Here is a 10,500-nt window from a genome sequence, read left to right as displayed (position 1 = left end):
TCAACACCACAACCAACACCATCCCCATCAACACCTACAACACCATCACCATCAACACCAACACCACCACCAACACTACTAACACCACCTCCATCAATACCACCACCAACACATCCTCTTTGGTCTTTTCGGTAAAGTCAAGTAGGTAGAAAACAAAATAAAATTAATAAATAAACACAACTAATTGTTTTCATTTATTATATTTTGTTTTTTACCTACGTGACTTTACAGAAAAAAACCAACGAGTATGAATCATTGCAGTCACCAAAACTTCAAATCTAGAACCACCAACACAACCACCACCAACAACACAACAATCAACACCACAACAACACCACAACCAACACCATCAACACAACCACCTCCAGCAACACAACAATCAACACCACGAACAACACCACCACCAACACAACCACCACCAACAACACAACAATCAACACCACAACCAACACCATCACCACCACCAACACCACCACTAACAAAAAATAAAAAAATCCCCCTTATAGCTGAAATAGACTGTTGGGGCAAGTGATGTTAGACAGTATCACCTATGAGGGCCAGAACGGCACACGAGGGCGTGAGCAGCCAACACCACGCCCGGCGGCCTTTGTCTCCCTAGTGGCGATGTTTACACACCAGGTACTCATTTGAAGCTGAGTCGACCTAGAGGAGGCCCAGGACCGGTTCAGATAATCGTCACTGGTGTTGGCCTTGAGCGGGAGTCCAACTCGGGGACACTGGGTTCATAGCGCGGCACCTTAACCACTACACACACACAGACTCACACACACACGGACACAAACATACGGACTCACACCACGCACACAGACTCAGACACACAGACTCGCACCACACACACCACCCACCCACAGCTCGAATCCACTCTTCCACCTTCGCCAGTCTCTTCCCCGCCTCTCTAACGGACAAACTGCGGCTGCTTCGTGTATGACTCCTGCAACTGCAGTTGGGTCGGCTGCAGCTGCTACAGCAGCTACAACAACAACAGCAGCTGCAACAACAACAGCAGCTGCAACAACAACAGCAGCTGCAACAACAACAGCAGCTGCAACAACAACAGCAGCTGCAACAGCAGCTGCAACAACAACATCAGCTGCAACAACAACAGCAGCTGCAACAACAACAGCAGCTGCAACAACAACAGCAGCTGCAACAACAACAGCAGCTGCAACAACAACAGCAGCTGCAACAACAACAACAGCAGCTGCAACAACAACAACAGCAGCTGCAACAACAACAACAGCAGCTGCAACAACAACAACAGCAGCTGCAACAACAACAACAGCAGCTGCAACAACAACAACAGCAGCTGCAACAACAACAACAGCAGCTGCAACAACAACAACAGCAGCTGCAACAACAACAACAGCAGCTGCAACAACAACAGCAGCTGCAACAACAACAACAGCAGCTGCAACAACAACAACAGCAGCTGCAACAACAACAACAGCAGCTGCAACAACAACAACAGCAGCTGCAACAACAACAACAGCAGCTGCAACAACAACAACAGCAGCTGCAACAACAACAACAGCAGCTGCAACAACAACAACAGCAGCTGCAACAACAACAGCAGCTGCAACAACAACAGCAGCTGCAACAACAACAGCAGCTGCAACAACAACAGCAGCTGCAACAACAACAGCAGCTGCAACAACAACAGCAGCTGCAACAACAACAGCAGCTGCAACAACAACAGCAGCAAGATGGCGGCGGCGTGTGCGGCCGTGTGTGCGTTGTGCTGCATGGGTGTGGGCTGTGCGTGAGAGTGGGTGAGGGTGAGCTGCGTGTGAGTGAGCTGTGTGTGTGTTTAAATTTAGTGTTTTAAAGATGTCAATTCACCTGCTGTGTATCTTACTACTGTCCCTCCCGGCCATATCTAGTGCCACACTCAACTCTACAAACGGCTACCCGCGTTACTTCGCGTCAATACTTATTGCTAAATTTGCCACTACACCTGCTAATGAAACAACTTATAGACACTTCTACACTCCATCATTGTATCCTTTTAAACCCTATCTTTGTCCCATTACTTCACCAGCACTCCTTCCAAACTTCATTCTGCTCTTAAAAATAACACCATCTGCGAGCTGCTGCTATTCGTCCAAGGTTCGTCGCTCTTCATCCTTTCACAGAAAATACCTGTGCAAACTATTAATTCTACTTTTCTTATTTCTGGGTGGTATTGAGCTTCATCCTGGCCCAAATGTAAAGAACTCATATAATTCTGTAGATTTTTCTGGCAGAAAAGGTGTTGGTGTTCTACATGTCAACATCAGAGGGCTTTTGATTAAATTAAGTCAACTAAAACTAGAAGTAGCAAATCTTGACCCGGACATATTTTGCCTAACAGAAACATTTCTCACTCCTGCCGTCAATGACTTGCAGATTACGATTGACAACTACAACCTTTTTCGGCTTGACCGAGGATCTAAAGGAGGTGGAATTGCCATCTATGTTCGTAATACTATTGCATGTTCACCAGCTCACTCCTTGTTTAAAAAATGTTGCTTTGAAGGTCTGGCTCTCAGAATAACTCTCCCTAATAATCAACACATATTGGTAGTGTGCTGCTATAGACCGCCTAGTGGTAAGAATGTTGAAGCTGCATCTGCACTGAGAGAGCTTCTTGGGGGCCTCCCTAAAGGTGAAATAGTTTTAGTGGGTGATCTAAATTGGAATTGGCTAAACCCGCCGGCCGTGGCCACAAATTTTGCAGATGAATTTAACCTGTTTCAATTAATAAATGTCCCCACAAGACCCAACCTAAAAAATCCGGGACAGTCATCTCTGCTTGACGTCCTATTGACAAATGCCCCTCACAATTTTGCACTGACTGGTGTTCTAGGTAATAACCTTAGTGATCACTCCTTCATTTTTGGGGTGAGATCATCAGCCAGACACAAAGCCCCCCCTAAATTGGTTGAGAAGCACTCCATGAGACACTTCAGCATACAGGCATTTACTAATGATGTGCTTCACTCGGATATTGACAAGGTCTGTGATATTCCAAACCTGACTACGGCTTGGGAGACCTTCAGGTACACGTTTCTACAAATTCTTAACAAACATGCTCCGTTGGTTAAATTTAAAACTAAAGGCAATCGTCCACCATGGTTTGATCCTTTGATTACAAAACTCATGAAAACTAGAGACAAGGCTTGGGCATGTGCTCAGAAAAGTAATTTGGTTAATGACTGGCTAGAATACAGGATTTTAAGGAATAGATGCGTCAAAAAAATACGGCATGCAAAAAATGACTACTTTTCTTCTACTCTCCTTGAATCTCATGGAAATGCCAGGATTTTCTGGAAAACAATCAAATGTATCGAAAAGGCATCCAAAACAGATCATCTGCCCGTTCAGCTTAACCGAAATGGGGAATATTTTTCAGATCCCCAAAAAATAGTTGACAATTTTAACCTTCATTTTTCTGAAGCTGGTACCCTATTTGATAATCTATTGGGAGTCACCCCTGTTCATGCAAATTCCTACACCCCTATCCAAACATTAAGCGAATTTAGTTTTCAGCCAATCCACGAAAGTAATGTTCTGAAACAACTGTCCTTCCTCAAAGGGTCCTCCTCTACCGGAGCAGATAGTATTCCCGTCTTTGCTCTACTAAGTGTTGGTCACCTAATATACAAACCTATAGCCCATATTTTCAACCTGCCCATCAAAGAAGCATCAGTTCCTCTAGAATGGAAACATTCCTATGTTCGTCCACTTCACAAAGGGGGCCCTAAAGATGATCCAAATAACTACCGACCTATCTCAATTTTGTCCCCGTTGATGAAAATTTTTGAAAAATTATTGAACTACCAAATTATCAGTTTCCTGTCCGTCAACAATCTATTACATCTAAAACAATCTGGGTTCCGAAAAAAATACAGCACCACATCTGCTGCATTAGACTCTATGAATCACATTTACAGTAGCCTTGATAATAAGCAGTACTGCGCCTGTCTTTTTCTTGACTTGTCCAAAGCTTTTGATACAGTAGACCACAACATCCTGCTTAGTAAAATAAGTTGCCTCGGTTTTTCCGAAAACACAGTAAAATGGTTAAAAAATTACCTCTTTTCTCGCACCCAAACTGTATTCACAGATGGTTGGAGGTCAAACAGTGTTAAGATAACAAAAGGGGTTCCACAGGGTTCCATTCTCGGCCCCCTCTTGTTCTCTCTTTATGTAAATGACTTGGGCACTGAACTGGATTATTCCAGGGTAAATCTTTTTGCAGATGACACGGTACTAATTACTGCTGGCCGCTCTCCGGATGACGTGATTGCTAAGCTCCAGAGTGATTTCAACAAACTACAACATCAGCTAGTTGCTCTTAAACTAGTCCTAAATCCTGCCAAAACCAAGGTGCTATGCTTCTCACCAGGACTAAAGCGGGAAGTTATTTTCCCCAAATTACATTCCTTAAATAATGATCAAATAGAGCAAGTTAAGATCTATAAGTATATTGGGATCATCCTGGATTCAAAACTGAATTTTGAAGATCACATTGATTATATTGGGAAAAAGACAAAAATTAAAATTGGTTTTCTATATCGACACAAGCACTGCTTCCCCCCTATGTTCCGTTTGGAATTGATTAAAGCTACCATACTGCCTCTACTTGATTACTGTGACATTGTTTATAAATCAGCCCCAAGTACTGTACTGAAGAAGCTTGACTCAATGTATCACTCGGCCTTAAGATTTGCATTGAACTGCCCATATAGGACTCACCACTGTGACCTCTACATTGGGTCAAACTTAACATCTCTGAATGTTCGACGGCTTGTGCACCAGATCTTATTTATTCATGATGTACTTGCAAAAGAATCTGCAGATTACCTGCTGGATCTCATCTCTGTTTCAAAGAACAAATTTGACCTAAGGTCTACACTCATTTACCAGCTTAATATTCCCTATTGCCGTACATATACTGGAGGAAGGGCCTTTGCTATTGATGCCCCCAGGGTCTGGAATGCTGTTGCCAATAAATTGAAACTTGAGTCACTACCTATGAGATCTTCACTCAAAACTGCTCTAGAGGAGTTGTACACCCCTAGCTGCCAGTGCTATTCAGTGACCTAAAATAAAATGTTTCGCTCCGGATGATCGCTACAAAGTATGACCTGTGTTTTGATTTAGTGTGCTGATCTTAAAGGTGGAGTGACTCATGCAGCCAGCTATGGCTGCAGGGTTTTGGTAGTACATGTTGTTTATGCCATTTATTGTGAAAATTCTGTCACAGTTCCTATGATTGCTTTTTCATTGCTTTCATGGCTTTATTTTGGTGATTTCGAAAAGTGTATTGGTTTAGCCATGTTTGTTTGTTGTAGTACAGAGTTAGACTGATGGCCTTAATCTAAGCTGTCTTGTGGTTGTTGTTGTTGTTGTTTGACTTGCATCCCACTGGGATTTTTGCACACAGCGTTGGTGTACGGTGTTTTTTCTGCAATATTTTGCTGTCTTTTCTTGGATTTTCTGTTTGCACTTAGTCACATATTCACTTTAAGATGTTTTTTTGTTCATGTTTTTGTTTTTTGTTTGTTGCGGTTGCACCCGATTCAAGAGCTGAATGGCTCACAGGGCTATACCTAATAAATGAACTTGAACTTGAACTGCCCAGCGAAAGCGCGTGGCGCGAGACGAGGGGGCGGTACCAGGTGACCACGCCCGCTGAGACGTAACAGCCCTGAGCTCCTCCCCCCCACCGGAGCTCCTCCCCCCCACCGGAGCTCCTCCCCCCCAAGCCCACCCCCTCACCCCCCTCGCCTCCTCCCACCCGCCCCTCCCTCCGCCGATGCCGGGGCGAGTGGACGCGGCGCTGTGGATTGTGGGAGGCGAGCGGCCGATTTGGATTCCCGTTCACGGCCACCGTCGGTGGCTCGCGAGTTTCTGAAGCGGCGGCTCGCTGGCTGGGCCTTCTCTACTTCGACTCAGCCCGAAGAAGGTGAGAACCTTGCACGGTGTGGACACATCAGCAGTGGCGGTGGTGCGGGGAGGGGCAGAGGAGGCGTCTGGCCCACAGGCGTCACGCGCTCGGCGCCTGCTGAGTTCACGGCCCTGCTGCTGCTGATGATGAGGAGAGGCACTGCCAGATTGTGGCTGATGGGATGAGTTACATTTCGTTTTATGTATCTCTGGAGGGACGGATTTGTTATCGTGACAGAAATGGCCTCCACTAGAGGCCGCGATGTAGAGTATTCGGTCTACTCTTCCACGCTGGGCGTACCAACACTTTAACCTTCCACACGCGGGGCGTGAGCTCACTGTACTTGCAATGCAGAGGTGCAGATTCGAATCCATTTCACACTCAGCCAGCCACTCACCCACAGAGGGATAACGACCCTTCATGCAGTGGTTGTGTATTATTTGCGTCAATGTTTTTGTTGTTTGGTTATGGTGGTTATGGTGGTTATGGTGGTTGTGGTTATAATCGTGACTTTAGTTTTGGTTGTGTAGAGTCGTGCTTCGTGATTACAGACTCAGACGGAGACCAGGGTAGAATGTTCAGGGCTTCTTGCCGTTTATTCACACTAACATCCGCACTCCTCTTCTGTCTCAAGTACCCCCTACTCCCTGACTCTCGCCCTCTTTCTCCTGACTCCCTCGACCTTCGCCCGCGCTACCCCGTACTCATCCACCCGTAGCCTCCTTTGTCTCTCCGGCCCAGGAGCCTTTCTCCCTGCTACCTGGCTCCTCTCTCACTCCACTTCCTCACTCTCCCCTTCCGTCCAGGTTCCCCATTTATCCCCTTAGCCCGGCTCCTCCCTTTTAACTGGAGTCTTTCTACTTGCCCTCCTCTCTGCCTTCTGGCACTCCCCTTTCTGCTTGGACCTCTTCCCGCGGTTGCCCCTCGTTGGGTCCCCGCAGTACTCCTCTACAGTTGTTTAGGTGGTTGTAGTGGTGGTGGAGATTACACTTGTGGTGTAGGTGGTTATGTTGGTTGTTATGGTAATTGTAGCTCTAGTTGTGGTTTTGGTTGTGGTTATAATTGTGGTTGTGTAGGTTGTGGTTATATGTGCGGTTGTGGTGCTTGTGGTTATATTTGTTATAATTGTGTAGGTGGTGGTTGTAATGGTCATAGTTGTGGCCACACATACGCACAGTAGTTGTATGTATTTTGAACTTTGTTGTATGTGTCGGGTTATGAAATTTTGATGAAAATAATAAAAATTAATAATTTTCCGAAAAATGCGCAAATCGCATTAATTATGTTAATGTGTGAGTTAATATGCATAAATTATGATAATGTGAGTAATTATATGCATAAATTATGATAATCACGGAGATAATCGTAGTAATTTATGCGGATGCTTGCGATTATGTTAATGTGTGCAGTTATGATAATTAGGCTCAGCTTCGTTTATCCAGAGTTATCAATCAGGATAACACGATTATCATCAATTAAACGTTTACCGATTATCCTAGTGTGTGTTATGATATTTTAGGTCTCCATTTTCATATCTCATCACAGGATACAGTTATCAAGAATAAGATAGTTTTGCATGGACTTGGAAGGAACACTCGATATGCTTCTGTGATAACAATTTTATTCTAACAAGCATGTGACATTCTATCATGCAGGTTAAACATGCGTCCATAATTCATGAGCAAGATTATGCAATTAACGAACATGGATAACTAAAAATACTTCTTCATTTGCGAGACTATGCATTTAACTAAAATGAATGAATAAACACTTATGCATTTGCGAGACTATGCATTTACTAAATTGAATAACTCAAAACTCTTATGCATTTGCGATATTGTGCATTTAACAAACTGAATGGCTAAAACCCTCCTAACAATCGTAACCTCTACCTTTCCACCAGGCATCTCATTAGTTCGTTTTTGTATCGATCACAATCGGCGACTGGCCGAGTTTGAAAACAAGCATGACACACTTCATTTTGCGGTAATAAAAAGCACTTATTGTATCCCAGAGGCCAAAGTATATGTCAATAGATTCATCGGCAAGTATAAAATCCTTTTAACGGAATGTTTGATATAATGGTGGGTGAGGGCGTGTGTGTGGGAGAGCGAATCTGGCTCTGTTTTAATTAATGCTTCGGCGAGACTCTATGACAAAGGAAACTGGTTTGACAAGATTTTCTCTGTGCTTCCTTGAGTCTGGATGTGGGGAGCGATACGACCTCTGTCCGTGCGGGTTGCAGCCGAGACTTTCTCCGCGGTGAGGTGAGCGGCGGCGCTTGGTTGTACTTGGTAGCTGACGGCGCGATGGCGCCTCTCTGCAGCTCTGACGGCAGCGCTCGTTCGGAAGACTTTTACTCTCTTTCTCCACGGCGGGATGACGAGTCGGTTTTGGTTGATTCTGGTCGATCTGGGTGTCGCTCGGTGTCGCTCGGTGGCGCTCGGTGGCGCTCGGTGGCGCTCGGTGGCGCTCGGTGGCGCTCGGTGGCGCTCGGTGGCGCTCGGTGGCGCTCGGTAACAATCGTAACCTCTACCTCGGTGGCGCTTGGTGGCGCTCGGTGGCGCTCGGTGGCGCTCGGTGGCGCTCGGTGGCGCTCGGTGGCGCTCGGTGGCGCTCGGTGGCGCTCGGTGGCGCTCGGTGGCACTCGGTGGCGCTCGGTGGCGATCTCCGCCTTTCCTGCGGGTTGTTCGCTGGTCGTCACTCTGACGAGGAGCGATGCTTTGTTCGTGGCAGGGTGGACGTTGGCGTCTTTGTTGGCTTCACTCGCAGCTCGGCGACTCAGGGTAGCGATTCTTCTCAGGTGGTGCAGACCTCGGCTTGTAGCGGCACGTCGCTACCCCGCGAACCTCGTCATTCTGGATGACGAAAACTTCTTGACGATCTCTGGTGGGGCCCGTGGCCCGGACGATCTGCTTTGGATGGATTTTCCTTTGGCTTATATCTGGAAATTCCACTCAGTTTCCCGAGTTGTTCAAAGTCTGTCATAAAACATTCCTGTGGGTGTGAACCATCTGCGTCCGTGTGTGTGTCGTGTGCGTGTCCGTCCGTGTGTTTCGCATGCGTGTTTGTCCGTGTGTTTATTAGCTTTGAAGACACAGTTGTGTGTCGTTCTGGAAGAAGGGGTGGAGGGGGGGCCTCGTGATGGCGCCACCTAAGTTATCCATTAATCAGCCCGATGATTCGCGTCGAGTTATATATATAAAAAAATATTCGAATCCATGTTTTTGTTACAGAATAATATTTGTCGCGAAAACCTACGCGTTAAGCGAGCTTAATTATTCCCCCCCTTGCTTGGGGATCATATCTTTTGTCTCACACAGTTTAAGTTGTTTTTGGTTTGGAAGTTGAAATGCGACTTATTTCCATTATGCCCAAGTTATGCCGAAACCGTGTTCACGATGTTTCATCGTGACCTGATCTCCCATGGAAATGTCATTTGCTCGCGTGTGCAATTTTTGCTGTCCGTGTTGCGGGGAGACAAAGACGGTTGTTTCCACGGTGGAAGCACCCGGCGCATGCGCTTATTTATTATCTTCGGAGGCATGTGTTCCAACCTTTATTGGGGCAATTTCCTGGCTTTGTGCCTGCGTGTGGAGATCCTCTCGGAAAGACAAAGACGGCCGTGTTGCTCGCTTCCCATGGGGTGTTGTGTTTGGTTAATTTTGAGAGGCTTCTCCGCCCTTAGCTCTTCTAGGATATCCACTTTAATTCCGTACTCATCATTTGACTTCTTGTGATTATTTAATCTGATATCCCGGCTAGGAATTTTGTTTTGGAGCGAAATAGATGCCATAATTATTCTATGATGCTTCGGCCCGGCCGCGTAGAAATTATTTAAGGTAAATCATGTCCGTATTTAATTAACAATTGATGAATCGCGACTCTGGTGCAGACTGTAGTCTGGTTTTCAATTGGAGTGAGGATGGATACTGTTTGCTTACTTCATGGCTAAGTTGGTAACTTTGTGTATCTAACATGGTTCAAAGACCCGTCTGTGCTTTTTGTCGTCAATGCTGTTTCTTTGTTAAGAATATAATTATATCTTCCTCCGTGGTGCCTGGTTTTGTAAGGCTTTTTAACGAAAGGGTGTCATTCTAACCCCCCCCCCCGCCTGCAATTCTCCCCTCTCTTGTTCCTCTTGTGTGAAATTCGGGGAGTTTTTATGACCTTGATTGCCCTCTTTCATGCCCTCTTTCCTTTGAAATGAGGTATGCGCGCATCTGTGGAAGTGTGGGGGCGTGTTCGTTCCACGTTGCCCCGTGTCTATTAAAAAACGATATTATATATGTTGGCAGAATAATTCTTAAAAAAAAAAAAATATTTAAAAAAATAAAAAGGGGGCATATACACAACAACTTCTATCGCACCCTACCCAGCCAACCGTGCTAATTGGAGGTGTGGTTATAGTTGTGGATATTTTATGGTTGTTTCGGTTATAGTTGTGGTGATTGTGGTTTGCGCAGGTGCTGGGATGAAGGATGCATTCCATGTCCTCTGCCCATGTGGCTCCAACAGCAATGGCTCCAGCCAGCACTGCCGCCCCT

The sequence above is a fragment of the Lampetra fluviatilis genome, chromosome 57 (assembly GCF_964198595.1).
Source record: "Lampetra fluviatilis chromosome 57, kcLamFluv1.1, whole genome shotgun sequence".
Lineage (NCBI taxonomy): Eukaryota > Metazoa > Chordata > Hyperoartia > Petromyzontiformes > Petromyzontidae > Lampetra > Lampetra fluviatilis.
Note: the sequence above shows the minus strand (reverse complement) of the source record.